The following is a 14,267-nucleotide window of genomic DNA, read 5'->3' as shown; positions in this document are numbered from 1 at the left end:
AGAAAGTCCTGATGTAGCTACTACTCCTCCTATCTCTCAAAGCTAAAAAAGCAGTTGAAAACTGGATAGGAGGGAAACTCATATGAAAGGATTGTACCATATTTTTTTTTATAATAACTCCCTTGGTGTTCACAGGATTCTATAATTAATTGTAGAATGAGCACTACGTACTCTACAGATGCAGTAAGCAGAAGTCTCGTGAATTTAGTTAGTGTTTCTGTAATGCATGCCATAGGTTTATAAGATAAGATCACTTTATTATTCAATTTCTTGCATAAGGAATTTGTCTTTTCACATACCCCAGCTTGCTCTCCATAAGACACACAGGCAGGGAGAGAGAAGCATGGGGTCAGAGCACAGGGTCACTCACTGTATAGCACCCCTGGTACAGTTGGGGTTAATGGCCTTGCTCAGGAGCCAAACAGAGTAGGATTCCTCTGCCAGCTGTGGGATTTGAACCAGCAACCTCCCAGCCACAGGCACAGATCCTTAGCCACAGAGCCACCACTCCACCTCATTTAAGTGAGTTTCCTTCCTTAACCACAGGGGTTTCGTTTCATGGATTCCCCCTCTGCGGTAAAAGATTTCCCTTTGTCCTGTTCTGTATTTTTACCTGGGCGAGGACCCAGGTGCTAATCTTTTCCTGTGCTAAAAATGTTCCTTCCTCTCCTGAGTCAGACCATTTCCTGGGGATGCACAGGTCTCTGTTGTGTTGAAATCCTCAGACCACTGTCTCACATGTCCAAACATGCAGAGAGGTGAGACGGGGCAAACTTCAGAGTGTGGCACTTGCCTACCCCTTAACCATCTGACAGGTGCCACTTACTGCCCTCCAACCCAGATGGCACATCTCTACTTTCACTGATTTCTGTATTCTGTTGCTACCAGACATAGTATTAATACCCTTGCAATTTACAGTGTATATAGTTACATCACAGCAGATTGGGATAGTCCTATGGATTAATATAAAGGACTTCACTCCTTCTTCACCCTAAAGCTGGCATCCACTACTCTCATCACTGCAATTCCTGTAACAGTCCCATGTCCCAGGAAATAATGCCACCCAGCCATTCACACTCCTTCTATTTTTTAAAACCTGGCCCGTTATTTATCTGGTTTACAAACTCTTCTATTTTTTGCTGCCCTGGCGCAACCAGATCTGCCATTGACGTCTCTTGTGGTTTTGAAGGAAATGATGGGTAATTTCTTCTTGAAGACCACCTCTCTCTCTCTTTCTCTTTTTGGTTCCCTCAATACCATTTTTCGTGGTTGGTGCATTCTCTCTCCAAAGAAAAAAATTCTGCGCACTATTTTCTGCCGCTGCTCAACAGAACGGCATTTGTTCTCTTCCCTCCACAACACTTGCATTTTGCCAATGTACTGTTCCGATGGAGGCAGTGGTGCCTTATGATTGGAAGGAAAGGATGACAAGCCAGGAACTTTAATCAGAACTGAATGTAAGCCGCTGTAAAATTGTCCTGACAGAGTGAGACAGTAACCTTAGAAAAGTTTTTGGAAACTGGACCTAGTTATTTCTCAAAAGAACAAACAACAAGGGGAAAAAACTGTGCATCTGAAAATAGGTCTACCACTCTTTCTACTTAGAATATGGGGCCTAGGTCATATTTGAACAATGAAGAAGCTTCAAGGTTTACTTCTATGAGATGTGAAACCTCAGAAAATGTTTGTAAACATCTCCTTCACTCTGTATTTGGCAGTTCCCGGAAGATCTTGCATTTAGCAAAGTCCCGTTTAGTGAATGCAGCAAAACACGCAATGTTGAAGTCATGCTTCCTTCTTAACATTTTTGGTGCTTGTATTCCAAGTTATGGAAAGCAAGTACAGGAAGCAAACATAATGATTGAGGGGAAAAATTAGTACTTTGCATACTTAATCCTTTCCTGCTTTATAGGTTAACAATATAAACAGCATTGTACTCTCTGTCTCTGGTTTTTTAAGTGCAGTGCTCTTGGAGAAGGTTTGCACAGTAAACACAAGTTAGAGTATTGTAGAAATAGAAATGTATTACTGTCTGCTATGCTACACAATGCATCTTCAAAGATGGGGGCATATCAGATTATTCAACTTGTGCTGCTGCATTGTAGCAGGCAGTTATACAAAAAAAGAAAGTAGTCTATTTTACATAACACTTTTTAAAGGCGTGATTTTGCCTTGACAACAATTTGTAAAGAGCCACCAGCAGAACAATCGTGATGAAACACTGCACTCCTCATCTCTTTTGACAAAGCATGCACATTGACAGAGCAACAAAGGATGCGCCTGGAAATCCAATGGCTACTCCTTATCACTTTCCAACAGCATCACAGGGACATAATTCTGTGTATCTAACAACAAGTAGTATTAGTTGTGCATGTAGTCAATACATGCCTGAGGCTGTCAGGTCTGTAAATGATGATTGCCAAATATGTCTACATTTTTTTAGTTGTGTTGCAGCCCCAAACATGGTTTCAGTGCTTGGACACTTTGGAGAAAGGTGGTTTATATGTAAGCCTAATGATCTATTTAGTGTTTTAACTGATCCTTTATTTCAAGTTGTAAAGAAAGCCTGTAGCTTTTCTAGGTCTCTTTTTAAAGCACCAATAGCAAGCTCATTCAGGCAATTTTAACTTCAAAGCCCAAACTGAGATAATTGTCTTCCAAGGAGAGGCAAAATAGTACAGGGATTCAGTATACTCAAGGATAGGGCAATAGTTTCAGCCAGCTGTTTTTGAAGCCCTAGATTCTTCAAACTTTTTTCACACTATTAGAGCACTGCTGGTAGCAGTACTGAATATATTAAAACTAGATATCAGTTGCAATATGTGGGAGGAATGTGGCAACTTTATATGGAACTTTCTGAATATGAGAGGTTAATAACATTGTGAAGTCATTGAACTTATGATTGTGAAGAAGACTAAAACACCTCAGCCTCACCCTCCAATACAACTCAAAAGTATTTATTCATCTCAATTAAAGTCATCGAAAATTCCCAACAGCGAGGAGGAAATGGCAGGGAAATTACACAGTGAAAGGAAGACGGTATTCCAGCCTACTGTCCTTTAGTTCATATAAATAGAACTTTATGATAAGATGAGTCTTTTATCGGCCGGTTGCAAAACAAAGCAAAACCAACAACACCACAGCTGTCCTCTCTTTGCACAGCATGGAAAGGTTAGCAGAACAGTTCTGACAGTCCGGTAACTCCAAATGACACTGAAAGTTGCCTCATTTGTCACAGTCACTAAAAAAAGATCGGAAAAAAAGGAGTTGTTTTATTGAAATAGATTTCCGACTATCATTGTCTTTCCACAGCTGCCTGACACACCAAGCTAAAGGCAGCTGCTCCTTTGGCAATGATGCTAAGGTCACAGCAGGGGGTGAAGGGAAATCCCTGGACTGGTGCAAAGTGGCACAATATTTGGTAAACACTGGCCTTTACGATAACTTTTTTATTGTCTTGGGAGAAGTCCCACGCCCCTCCCCCAACAATATCAACACTACCTCTACCCCTGGAAAGAAGCCTCCTTAGAACTCTCCCACATCCTCATGGGGAGGCTGTGCTTATTTCACACAATATGTCAAAATTAAAGTCTTCTTATTAAAAATGGTTCTATTTCCCAAAATCCTACAGCGATGCAGTGCAATGCATTCTGGCCTCTGAAAGGGGCCTCACCACACTTCTTCAAGCAGCTGGGGACTCTGCTGGCTGCCTGTGAAGACAGCTGACTTCTATATTTACTATTCATTTCCCATTTCATCCTCAGGAAAAAAGACAGAAGTTCATGTTCCAAAAACTTCTCTCCAGTTTCCTGTGCTTCCAGTAAGTGTTAACTTGGATTGGAAACACACTTACACGAAAATGACTGGTGTGACTGGAAACAGGGAAGATTTGTTCATATTAGTGCATCAGTAGACTTCACAACCTGTCAGAAAACTGTGCAGGATTGGATTCTTTACTTCTTTAGTTATACATATTCTTCAATATTTCTAGATATGTAAACATGCTTTTCATTAATTGGTAACCCTGAAAAGTACAGGATATACGTCAGTTGTCAGAGCTTTTTAAATTTTAAATCTTTCACAACTGCCACACCAGTATCATATAGCCTTTGTAAGGCCCGTAACACAAATAAGTATTGCTTACTTGTGTTTTGCTTTTTCATAGAACCAGAAACCACACAGTCATTCAAATTTCTATTTGTTAAAGCTATAGATTCTGTGCTTTCAGACTGCTCCAACGCATTCTTACCTTCTTAATCAATATTTCAGAAAGTCCAGCTGTCCTGTCATCTACATCCTAATTCATTAGTAAATGGTGTTCACAAAGAACAGATCCACATCGTCCCATTTGCAGGAGTCTGTAAAGTCTGTACAAAGCTTCTCAAACAAACAAGCCAAATTTCAGCAGTAGATAAAAGGAAAACAGGAGCATGTTTCCAGGGTCCCTAATGTGGAAATTTTAATTGCGCACACAAAAACCGAGTGGTGTAGACCACTTTTTTAAAGGTTTCTGTAGTGTAACACTTTATCAAAGAATTGAAACAGTTTTTCATGAAAAATATCTCTAAACTTCATATGAGATTGTGGGGGCTATAGGGTGGTTAGCTCGAGAGGCACCTGCCTGCTTTGGCCAGTGTTTAAGGCTCCCCCAAATGGTTAGTCATGTAAGCTTTCCTTCACTAGAGTAGGTGATGAAAAAGGAAATAGAGTTCCCAACTGTACTGGTGGTGATATAGCCAGATCTGAGCCTTTACACATGCCTTAGTTTAAAAGCTAGGGAAAGCTCAATATACTAAGCTGTATTAGGTACTGATTTTTTCCATTGTTATTAAAATATGACTCATTTTGCTCCTCTGTCTCAACTAATATGGGATAATCCCTCAAAAAGAAGCTGATCATCATATTCCCTAGAACAAAGGTTGAAAAGTGATTCTCCTTGGAAAATATAAAACACAAGAATTCAGTTCTCATTTTCAACATACACTGTGCGCAAATCATATTAGTGTACTTTCTCTGCAATAAATAACTCTTGGCCAGCTTTCAGAATTGTGCATCATTAAAAACGCAGATCTCACTTATGCTGGATGATATACAAAATGTTCAGAGCTGGGTGTAAAGAGTTCTCTCACCCTTGTCCCACTGACCAGGTTGTTTTTTATCAGGCTCTGCTGCTACGCTGCCTCTCTGAACAGCTGGTTCCGTCTGCTGCTCTGTATTCAGAAGAGCCTCAATCAGGGACGTGGGATTTCAAGGTCTTCCCTCTTAGCAGGGAGTGTCTCTCCACATAAAGTGTTAAATAGAGAGTTGCTTTGCAATTTCTTTACTATTGAACACTTTAGGTAACAATCTGAGACACTGGTCATCAGTGAAAGCAAAGAGGTGATAGGTCAACAGAGCTCTCAAAAACAAATATCAGCAATATCCTTATACTGTCCTATAATCTCCTTTTGATTTACCTGGATTTACTTCCAGAATCTTTAAAATGATACACTGTGGCTAATATCATCAGATCTACAGATTTTCCCTGCCATCACCATCTGGATGAGTTCCACCCCTCAGAAAGTACCAACTCCTATTTTGTAGTGCCATGGTAGTGCAGTCTGCCCATTGAACAAAGCCCTGGTTGTGCATGAAGGTCAGTGCCATATCATGAACATATTACTTCTTTCTATTTACTTTTCTTATTTGGTCTTTACAAAGATTCCGGCACATGGGACAATGTCAGAGACCACACAAATTCAGCTTCCAAAACTGCAAATATTGAACGATTCCCTTAAATATTTTGACATTGTAAATGTAGGTTATAGTAGTTATTATCCTATAGTTTTAGGACATATGTTGTTTTCTGCACCCACTATTTTAGACAAGAATGTCCCTTGTTTGCAACTGATGCTCCGGTTAAACGATGACTCTAGTCTTAGTCTTTCATAAGTGGAAAGACATCTGATTGGCTGGCCTTACCTTTGCTAACTTAGGAAGCTTTGCAATAGCTTCTCTGGCAGCACTGGACCCTGGTCTTTCTTGACATTTAAATGAATCTGTCAATCATCCGAAATTCATGATGCCTGGGGACTGAGGGATGAGACATGAAGTATTGCTGTAGAGGATGACATTGGGTCATAGTTACACTGTAGCTCTTCCAGTTTTGTATGATTTCACTTTTGGTGAATGATTCATTTGGGGGTACCACTGATTAGAGGGGATTTAGATTTGTTGTTAAAAAGTATGACAAAAATAAATAAAAATTTGTTCCGAAAAAACAGACTCCATGAGATGACAAGGAACTCACTAACATATTCACATGCCTTTGAAAACGCTATACACAGTCACTTCAAATTGCTTCCAAAATCAGCCTGCTTATAAAAGTAATTATAGAGATAAAGGCAGGGTTGCAATTGTATAGATAAAGGTAAAGTGGCATTTCATTAAGATTGCACAAATGCTTGAAATATAAATCTTATTTCCAAAAGACATCCCAGCTGATATATACCGATTCCTAGACACGTTTAAGGCAGTTTTAAAAAAGAATAATATTCTCATAATGGAGGACATTTTAAATCAAAATGACACTTTCAATTCATAACAACATAGTATAGGTTGACCAGGAAAGGTAGCTGCAGTGTGTGGCAAAAACAGATTGAATTCTTTATTTCAGACAGATAAAATACGGTGATGGACCAGAGCTTGTGCGTACCACAGCACATGCTTTCCCTACAGAAGATTACTGTACAGTGGGAGGAATTTTTGCAATCCAGCTCAAAAATCCTTTAATTAATCGTCCACGCTCTGTGTTGCAGCCAGTGATACAATAGCGTACCAGTACACCAGTTACGTCAGTGACTAGGAAACCAGATCTTTATCACTGTTGTTTTTCCGGTTTTGCTATCCTGCATCTACCTCCCTCTTCTCCAGCAGCCCAGATAGCTATACAAACCCCTGGCCCAGGGCAGGGAGAGTACTCCCTCAAGGTTTCCAGGTAAAACCTCTTTTCCCCGCTTACACTGGACACTTTAAATCAAGAGGTCTCTTGACCTCATCTGGGTTTTTTTTGCATAGTACTGTAGACATACCTAATGGCATCAGCAGAGGAACTATGGGAAACAAACACTCCATCCCTCTTGCCTGAGGGCACAATTTCTCAGTAAACACGGGATTGACTCTCCCTTAGGACAAGGGACAAGTCCCCTTAGGGACAAGTATTCAACTGTTGCTCCTGGTTTGTTACGTCAGTGAAAAGTACAAGAGGTTTCTCCATTAGGACTTAATTAAGTCTTCTCTTGTATTACTATGGGTTTGTGCATTAAGCACAGTATATGGATTTTGTAGAGAAACACACAATGCCATGGCTGGTAAAAATCACAACCTGTTAATAGTATTTAAGCTTGTGAACATCAATGACATTTTTTTACATAGTCAGTTGGCCAAAGTAAAGCTGAGAGAAAATGCTCAGCAATTTGAAGCTCATGTCCTTGTTAACCCACAGGAGTCCAAAGGTGGACAGATGGAGGTAGAAGATCCTGCTGTCAATCAAATTTTAATTTTGCTTCATGAAATAAAATGTGAAAAAGGCTCAGGTATGTTCAATGATAACTGTTTAATGCATTTGAGAGTCACAAAAAAGGTTCTTTAATCAAAACAGTCACCTAAACTGCAATGGTCTTTCTCTGTGCCCTGGGTCAGGTCTCATAAAACCCCACACCAACTCTATTTGGTGGCACTCAGTACCAATGAAAGGACAGGAGAACTGCCTTGAGGATGAACGTCAGTAGGATTACTTTTCAGTCTGATGTTTGCATTTATATCCACAGCTGCTTTGCTCATTAAAATGGGACACATTCTTTTGCTTAGATATTGTTTCACTTTCTTGTGAGTCCATTTTTAAATAGCCAAACACCACAGCAAATAACACGTGCATGGAGATAAGGAAGGCATAAGAAAGAGCCAGCATTTCACTTTCTTTTCCATCATGTGGTTCAACTTATGTGACTTCTCTAATAAAACCAAATGATTGCAAAGTATTTTTTACTTGACACTGATGTTACACTTTATGTTTGAAGCAACACTCAAATGCTCTTTTACCATCTTAGGAGTACTGCCTGACGACATCTTGCTCCAGCAATGCCTCCCACATGACTGATTAGTACAGTACATGTCCTGCTTTCTGGAGTTTCTAAGACTGCAAACTACATTATGTTCAAAACTTGGCTGGAATTTTAAGAAGACCCAGTTAAGACCCTGCACTGGATCAAGCAGTTTAGAAAATGGATGGATGGAAGGATGGATGGACTTTCAAGGCACTGAATGGCTCCCCTTGCAAATCTTTAACTTTTTTTCCATTTGTGTCCCTAGCTACATTCTACAATTTGCTGATACAGATTCATTCCCAAGGCCAGATCAGATCGTGAACCTTTGGTGACAGGGCCTTCTGTGTGTACAATACAGGCCTGTGGAATACATTTTAAACAAGAAGATCGGCTCTTGGGATGTTTTTAATTTACTAAAAGGTTGTTTATGAACAGGCTCAATTCTCTGGGATTCAAATTATTTATAATGGGTGCTCGATCCCCAAATGACAAGACCTACAGAAAATGATTTAAAGGATGGTACTCACACTTAACCACCAAGGTAACCACTATCCTTTTCATCATTTTCATGTTCATGTTTTTAATTCAAACATCTACTTTTCTTGTTAATATATTTTTCTAGTCTTTTGTCTCTGTTTTCTGTTTTTATGTGCAGAATTCAGGATGTTTTACACAAAGTGTGCTTCATATAGAAAAGTTCATAATCAATTATGATAATTAATACTTACTACTACTTACGCTTATCAGAAACTTAAGTGGTATTAAGTGGTATTTTTTCACCAACGTGTCAATGTGCACTGAAAGGATTGAGAGCGTGAGTAGGCTTGCTATCAGTTATATCAGGTGAACTCCTAAAGGTGAGGTTCTGGGGAAGCTGTAGTCACATACTCCTTGTTTACTGATTTATTAGAACAAGTTCAGAGAGGACAGAAAGTCACAACAGTTAATACCAGAGGTGGGTGGAATATAGCATCTTAATCTTCACTGTAATTAAAGACTGAATAACCCTCTTCACAATCACCTCTGGAATGAACACAAACGTGCTCTGCATCATTCCTTCTAGGCCACAAAGATCATTATCCCAATAATTTCACAAAAAGGAGAAGAATACTTAGTTTTGTAACAAAGACTGAACGTACAGTTCTCTGTCAAACTTCAAGAACACTATTAATGTTTTCTGAGAAGGCACTGCTACAATAATCATACATTTACATTAATGAGTACTTTTTAAAACCTTTCAGAATCTCAAAGTGCTGTACAACAGCCCACACACTGTAATAGTAGCAAAGAGAAAGTGAAAGAAATAAAGAAAAATTGCAGCAGCTGTGATAAATTGGCATAGTAAAATCCAGGACCTTTAAGAGCATTTTGATAACGTCAACAGTTGCAGACATTGTGATGATTCCACACACATGGTGCTGCAAACATAAAGACCCAGTTGTGTACACAAAAAGACCCATTGTGTAGAGCCAGGACTTCAGCAGTGTGAAAAGTCCATGAGTGAGGTAAAGAGCTGGGCTGCGTACTGATGTAGTAAATCCTTAAAATAATCTGGAGTTAGACCATTCACTGCCTTACTTGTCAGCCAGAGTCCAGTATAAAATTTACTACGGTACAGTGCAGTTTGCAGTGGCCGGGAGTTCTGTAAATGCAGAGTACTTTGAGACAGCACATTACCCACAGACCTCTGGACATACAGTACTGAAGCCTGGTTGGCATCTTAGGAGACATCCCAGTAAGCAAAGCATTACAGTAGTCTAATCTTGATGAAATGAAAGGTGTGTATCAATCAAGTGGAACAAGAGTCTTATGTTACATGAGTGTAAGAAAGATGCCCCTAGGCAAACACATTGTCCAGTTATCTAGTGGTTAATAGCTGTTTAAGGCAAAATAAACAAGCTTTAAAACAAATGCCTAATAAAATTAACCATTTTCCCTGGTATTTACTTTGCCAGGTCCCACAGTTTGTATTGCACCTCTCTGTGCTTTACAAAATGTTTATTACTTTTTATTATAATTTCACTATGCTCTCATTTGGTTTACACTAGGTATACCATGGTACACAAGACTCATTCTCTGAAACTAATCCCACTGCATTTAAAACCACACCACAAGAACAGGTTGTTCTTTTTAATTCACTATCCTAGTGTGTCCTCCTGCACCAAAAAACTACTCCTTCAGCATTATAACTTGTTTTGTAAATGCAACTTATTGACAGAAAACAGTCGACCTAAGTTTGGTTTGGCTTGAAACAGACAGACTACTACTACTATTAATGATTTGAAACATCTGAAGGCCCTAAATGTCTTTGCAGCGCAAAAGAGAAATAACTCCCAGTAGATTCCAAATGAACATGGAGTGAGCACTGCCCCCCCCTCGAATTTTCACACATACTTAGGAAAAGGGTACAACCCCTCTCCCCTACACACACCCTTCTCCTTCCTCCATATCCCCCCACACCCCACCCAACTTTCTACTGGCGACACCTCCTGTCATCAAGTTTTGATAAAAATAACATGTTAAATGTCAGTCTCCTATTACTAGTTTATTAATGCCCAAGGATTATAGTGACTTCAGTTGTCCGGTTCATGTCAGAACTGTTGACTTACTTCAGACAGGGTCAATCAGAAAATTTTAGTGGCACTTTGACTTGTTTGACAGCTACTAGTCCAAATGCTTGAAGATGGCATTGATCCTGCCAGTTCCTGGATTCAGTCCCTGCCTTGCCTCTTTGAGAAACGAAACCTGACACCTCATCTCATCACCTTTATATAAAAAGAATATCTTCATGTTCAATGGTGAAACTTCTCCCTCACCTACAACCTAAACTAAGGACAGGAAGCACATTAATTACAAACTAATCTTAACAACAGGCACTAAGCTGCAAGAACAACTGTTACTGTGTAATTGTGGTGCTTAATTATGAGCACATATGAAAGTAATAAGTTGTTTTCAAAGTAAGTAATTTTTATTGCTCAAATGACAGAGACAGAGAAAGTATAAATGTATTTGATTGCATTAGATGAAATGTAATTAATTAGATGCTGAAAGCAAAACACATGTATGGCACAACTTTCTGTCAGATATACAAAATACCTCAAATATATCACAACTGGCAAATCACACACAAAATGTAGTAACAGAGCAAACAACTTTGCAACAATGTTGTTGCTAACAATGCAACTGTTATATTTTTTAAATCATGAATTATTGAGGCTTACAACATGAAAGTAAACGTCTTTTATCATAATCTTTTCATCATTCAAAGGGCAATAATATTATGTGCGTGGCACTATAGTATTTCACAAAAAGGAATATAATTTTCAAAGGGCAATTTAAACTTTAATTAATGTCTCAGTTTTATAATAAATGAAATGTATTCAGGATATATTCAGTTTATGCTGCTCAAGGACATTTTTTGTACATGATACTGAGTGAAACAGCTCCCCCTGTGGTGTAACACTGATTGGGAAGGAAGGGTACATCTGTAATTTCTAATCAGTCTTCATAGAGCCACGAAGTCAGGTCAACATGGTGTCTGTGAAATATGCATCTATCACGTGTGTCAAGGAAAAATCTTAAATAAAAAGAAACATTTGCAATTAAAGTTCTGTTTTTCCATCTTAACCTCACAGATGAAATACTTATTTGTCAGGCCTTTGGAACTGTCAAGGATATTGTAAACACTTCCTGCACTTTTCTGTAATTGGTGTCCTGGTCGAGAGTCTTTGTCAAACCGAAATTGCTCTCTTTGCACAAACTGATTCTTCTAAGCATAAGCTGCAATCATGAAATGTCTTGTGAATGTACAAAGGCTGACTTCACGTTTTACCCTCATACAAGACAAAAACTACAAAAAATCATGGATTCTTGTATGGAGCAGGTTGTTTTTAAAGTCGTATCTGATATCTACTTAGTTTCATGATATTAGGATGCAGAAAACTCACCACATGGTTAGGAAATCATTGACTGTTTTATGAAAACGGTAGAATTGAGGTCTTGATAGTCAACACGATTCTTCCTACGTTGTAGCACAGTATGCACCACAAATCTTGACATGGCTCCTTTTAAAGCTTTGCACATGTGCTGTTGAGTTTTAGTACTGTTTTTGGCAAAATTACTGGATCACTGCTCCTCTCAAATTCACATTCACAGTGTCAAAGAAACGTACCGTGAGAAGTACCACTCTAAAGAGATCCTCAAGGAAAAGAACATGTTAGCAGCATTTAGAAATGCTTACCCAAGGCTGTTCCAACAGACAGCCTTAGTATCATTTTCCAATTAGTGTCAGCAAATGCAGCGCTCTTACACATGGGTCCACTTACAGGTTTCTAGGAAATACATATGCGGTCCATTTGAAGTGTGCTTTAGCTTACTCTTATTCTAATACATGGGATGACAGTAGTGCCTTTCCTGAGTACTTCCCAATATGAAAATAAGAACTAGGAGTGCATTTTCTTCAGATTAAATATTTGCCTCCTTAGTTCAGAATGTGAGCAAATTGCTTTAATTTTGTTTTTGTGACCTGGTTCTTGCTGTTTGCACATGCACAGTGCCCCACACCCTGCTTAAAAAGAGTGCACACATTTACTGAGCATCCAAAGAAATGTATCACTTGTATCACTGACAAAATCTTATTTGCAGCAGACTTATTGAACAGGAACAAGTAAAGGTTTATTTCATGCTGAAAAGAGAAGAAAAGAAACACAACATTTCAGCTGTGGACCTTCTCAGGTGTCAATCCTGAGTCTGGCAACTGGAGCATCTATGACATAACTGTCGTGTCTTCAACTTGCGTGAAAGCTGTTGATACATGAGACATGTACTGTCTTACTGGAATATTGACATTCCAGGATGAGTCCACAGGAGGGACAACAAGTGAGGTCACAGGGTTTGATGAATGCAGAGCTGTGCAGTCGAGCTGCCATCAATCAGTGCAAATGGAAATCTGTAGAGACTAGATTCTTCTGACCCGACCTTCCTATCATTCCATGCAAGGTGCAATGACTTATGGTCTCACAGTATGGGGCCTACCATTGATGCTCTATGTTTAGCTATAATGTCATAAAAATTGCTGACTATGCACACCACAGGTGGCAGACGACAATGAAGTCCAGCATCCAACAAACCAGTGGCATGAAAGCATTGTTCTCTTGACAGATGCGGTGTACTGGGTCCTTTCTGTGTTTTTCTTCCTTGATTTTCATAAGGTTTGATGTTCAATAGGTTAAATCACCTAATCTCCTATGCCCAGTCAATGATCTTGGAAATGAGGGGATTTTGTTATGCAACAATTGTATCATAGTTAGTCATGAATCATCAATTAATCAACACAAGACAAACATATTTAAGAAATATCATCTAGCCATATAGCTTAATTTTCTTAAAACATACATCAGCCCCAGAGTCCATCCCACTATACCATCCACTCACTCAGGGTCACAGGGGCCTCAAACAACCCCTGAAGCTTGACATGCACTTGCAGCGATTAGGTGGAAAGACGTCATGATTTCAAACAATAGACTTGAAGTTTCTGGTTGTGCAGACATCAGCATAAAATCTTCCTTTGCCTGTGACCTTTGACAAGGGAGGACTGCAAATGAGACCTTTTGATACTCCTGAGCAACTGTTTTCTGAATCAAACTCTGCATTGGTTTGGTTACATCTACTGCAAGAGCTCTAATAGAAAACATGAAACTACATTTCTTTGTGGTTTTAAGGTACAGTATGACATTAATGGTATTTATAACCACTAGAATAAGTACACTGTTACTGCCGTATTTTGATTCTGTCATGTTCCTTTGAATGTTTTCAGTATCAGTGCATTAATGTTGTCTACAGCTGGAATTTGAGGTGTTTTCAAACTTGTTTAAATTGCACAACAATGCTATTAAAAAATAAACTTTTATGGCATGTGAGACTTGCCATAAAATTTTTGGATGAGACCCTAGTGTGAGCTCAAGTTTTTTGCTTGTTTTTTTTTTCATAAGCGAACGATAAAGATGTCAAGCAAAAATAAAGCATTTGTTAAATTTAGTTTCAGTTTATACTAATCCTTTAAATAAGCAAGTAATGTGCTCTGTTGTCTATGTACTGTTTAGTTCTGAAAATAATAATAGCTATTTACATTATTATATTCTAATAAAGTATGATTTTCTTTTGTAATTATCTACTTATTTTGGA

The sequence above is a fragment of the Atractosteus spatula genome, chromosome 11 (assembly GCF_055471065.1).
Source record: "Atractosteus spatula isolate fAtrSpa1 chromosome 11, fAtrSpa1.hap1, whole genome shotgun sequence".
Classification (NCBI taxonomy): domain Eukaryota; kingdom Metazoa; phylum Chordata; class Actinopteri; order Semionotiformes; family Lepisosteidae; genus Atractosteus; species Atractosteus spatula.
Note: the sequence above shows the minus strand (reverse complement) of the source record.